The 3,634-nt window shown below is 42.9% G+C and overlaps 1 pseudogene; it reads left to right on the top strand.

Annotated features, from left to right (window-relative positions):
- Positions 1-1,325: 1,325 nt before the first annotated feature.
- Positions 1,326-1,976, top strand: LOC114629561 (annotated as a pseudogene).
- The last annotated feature ends 1,658 nt before the right edge of the window (positions 1,977-3,634 follow it).

The raw sequence follows: 3,634 nt of genomic DNA, 5'->3' as shown, positions 1-3,634 counted from the left end.
TTGATGGTGTATTTTGTTTTGAGACAGAGTTTCACACTATAGTGTAAGCTGGGCTGAACTCAACAAGTAGCCAAGGCTGGTTACAGCAATGCAAGTTTCTTAGTCTTCCCGAGTCCTAGGAATATAGTTGTGAGCCTCCATGCCCAACTAAAATAATTTTTTATGGTTTCTGACTTAATTCCATTGAGGTCAGAGGACATATATTGGAAAATTAGCATCATCTTAAATTATGTTTGGATATGACTCAAAATAAGGTTCCACAATAGGGTTGTCCACATTTGAAAAACATCTGATTCTAAAAACATGTTACACCAGAATGTCTACTACAATATAGTGTATTCTATATATGCCAGATAAACTGCATCCATGAAATTTCAACAATACAGTTGCCTAAACAAGACCTAAGCTGTGACAACAGCAGTCTATATGCCAGTTTGGAAGGGGGAAGTCTCAGAAGGCCGAACACCTTGATGAAGAGCTACAGGCAATAAATGCAGTTTCCCACCCCTATTTAATCATTTCCCATCCCTGTGTGGTGAGGGCAACAAATTGCTGTGGTATGAGACCCTTTAATTTCCAGAAACCACAATGAAATAAATGATTGTGAATCAGAAGAAAAGCCAAAGTATAGCACAGTTTTAAGCAACCGTAGAACTGCTCCAAAGGGACACAAAGTAGTCCTTCTCCCACGTGGATGAATGAATACTCTGACACCCCAAGGTACAGAAAAGTTACACCAATAAGGTAGGAAGAGGCAGGGTTGTTACACAAAAGTAACTCATTCTGGGGAACAACCCTGTAATACAAGAAACCGAGAAGTTCTCTGAATGCTGCCAGTGGAATTGCAAAGTTAAAATGTCCAAGGAGGCCAGATAGAGCAAAGTCACCCAGGCAGCAAAAGGAGTTCTGTGTTTGCACAGCAGGCTATAACCCCTGGATCCAACTTGCGCCTCCTCACTAAAGGATGTCACTTGTATGCACATTGAAGCCACTGAGGTGAGCTGTCACTGAAGAAAAATGTAATGATATTAAATTAAATACAACTGCTGGAATTGTGAAAAGCAGCATATTAATAAAAAAATCACATTTAGGTAATATTTACATAGCTTGTTTAAGGAAATTGGGTGATCTGCTAAAAAGTTTGTATGTCTTTAATAACTTTTCAAAATACTGTGTAAGTTATATTATCAATGAAGAATCATAGGGACTGCTATGGAACTTAGAATTCGCATCGTAACGCCCGACTTTTAACGGACCTGGACTTTGTTGTTTCTGCTCGAAGTTCAGCCCAGAGCTCAAGCTAGTGGGTTGCTCTATTGCCCACCATGGGTTTTCTGCGAGGGCTTCGGCGTCGCCAACGCCAGCGCTGCCCACCCCACTTCTTAAGATTTAGATCTGCCTATCCATTGGTGTTTATACCACCACCAATGGTCTCGCCACCTTCTCAAGTGCGACAGAACTACCACCTTGACTGCGAGGCCGCTATCAACCGCCATATCCGGCTACAGCTCTCCACCTCCTACATCTACCTGTCCATGAGCTTCTACTGTGATCGTGAAGATGTGGCACTGGAGAACTTCGCAAGCTTCTTCCTGAACAAGTCACACGAGTGTACTGCAAATGCTGAGATGTTTCTGGCACTGCAAAATCGGCGTGGAGGTCGCATCTCTCTCCGCACAATCTTCAAGCCAGACCGTGATGAATGGATCAATGGCCTCTCAGTTATGGAGCATGCTTTCCAGCTGGAGCTGACCCTCAACCAAAGCCTCGTGGCCCTGAACCATCTAGCCAACAACAGAAGGGATGCCCATCTGTGTAGCTTCCTGCAGAACAACTTTCTGCGCAAGCAAGTTGAAGCCCTCAAGGAGATGAGCAGCTACGTGATCAACCTGCGCCAGATGAGATCTCCAGAAGTCGACATGGCTCAGTATCTCTTTGGAAAACTTACCCTGGATGACATCCACAAAGAGAAGTGAGCTGGAGGTTTCCTCATGATCCTGAAGTCTTCTCCAGGTTACCAGGCTGAACCCTCATACTGCCCTTCCAGCAAGCTCCTTCCCTTTCTCTTTGCCTTTGACCATTGTTTCAAATAAAGTTAGTCTGGTTTCAAATAAAAATGTCGAGTTTATCTTTGTTTACTTACTATTAGTTTAACTAATAAAGCATTTATTTTATTATACTTAAATAATGGGGTGGTGTAGGGTGAGATGGGGTGTGATGGGCTGGGGTTGGAGGAGGTGGGATGGGGGTGCAATGGGGTGGGATGGGGTATGATGAAGTGGTATGGGGTGTGATGTTATGGGATGGGGTGGTATGGGGTGTGATGGGTTAGGATGGGGTGCTATGGGTTGGGATGAGATGTGTGGCCTGAAGCTCTGGTATCTGTGCATAGTAACTGGGTAAACACATGGTGCTTCTGGGTTCAAAGTAGATAAAGTGAGATGGGGCAGAGATTAAATAAGCAGTGGAGGCGGGAGTGAGGGGAGGTATACGTGTGGGAAAACTAGGAGTTGAGGAAGGGGAGGCTGTGGTTCAGACGGATTGTATGAACGAAGAATAAACAAAAAGGGGAGGGAGGAAAGAACATTAGACTTTGGGTATTAGTCACTGACAGTCTTAACCTGGCCTACAAGTTCCTCAGGTTTGTCTCTATCACTACCCCAAACTAGAAATGGGGATCTTCAAACTCCACTAAAGACTTTTAATCCAGTAACATATGCAAGTGTTAATGTTTCTTGATTCTAGATAGATAGATAGATAGATAGATAGATAGATAGATAGATAGATAGATAGAGAATGAGAGATCACAATACCCTGGGCACAGAGATAAAGGAATTGAATTGAGTGACCCTTACTTTACATCTTCATAACAATATCACCAGTGGGTGCACACATATTCCCTTCATAATAATTCTATTTCTGTCATTTTCCAAATGGAATACTTCTTTCCTTCAAGTGACCTGAAACCCCAAATCTCTGACCTTCACAGAAGAGCGAAATTACCTGGGGTCTCCAGAGGTATCCATATTTGTGGTAAAATAACCTCCCTGAGTGACCCAGGCTGCTTTGAATAATAGAGTAACACAGAAACATGGGGGAATATTGAAGGTGGGTAACAAGTTAGAAGTTTGTTAGGGCAGAACTGATAGAGTGTGTTTTTAATAAGAGTGAAGTTAGCGGTTTCACCTCCATGGTTAGAGGCTGGAGATCGTTGCAATGGCCATCTTCAGGCTAAAGATCTAAGGAAAGCAGTAGCAGCTCAGCTCAAGAATCTGGGAGCTTAAGGACCAGAGAATCTAAAGAAGCAACCATGACCCAATGTGAAAGATTTGAAATCTCTCCAGTTATAAATTGGAGAGATTAAAAAAAAACTAAGAGAACTGGAGATAAATGCCCACAGGCTATGGAAGTAGCAGCAGCAGTAACAACAACAGCAGAAACAAACAAACAAACAAAACCGCTTAATATCCCTGTGTTGTGTAATTTTCTATCAACTTGACAAAAGCTAGGTTCACCTGGAAACATCTTAGTTAAGGAAACAGTTTCATCAGACGGGCCTGTAGGCAAGTATGTGGGGAAATTTTCTTGTTTGATGTTGGATGTGACCCAGCCAACTGTGATCAGTGCCACCCAT

This window comes from Grammomys surdaster, unplaced genomic scaffold (assembly GCF_004785775.1).
Source record: "Grammomys surdaster isolate TR1022 unplaced genomic scaffold, NIH_TR_1.0 312, whole genome shotgun sequence".
Taxonomy (NCBI): Eukaryota; Metazoa; Chordata; class Mammalia; order Rodentia; family Muridae; genus Grammomys; species Grammomys surdaster.
Note: the sequence above shows the minus strand (reverse complement) of the source record. Positions and strands in the feature narration are given on the sequence as shown.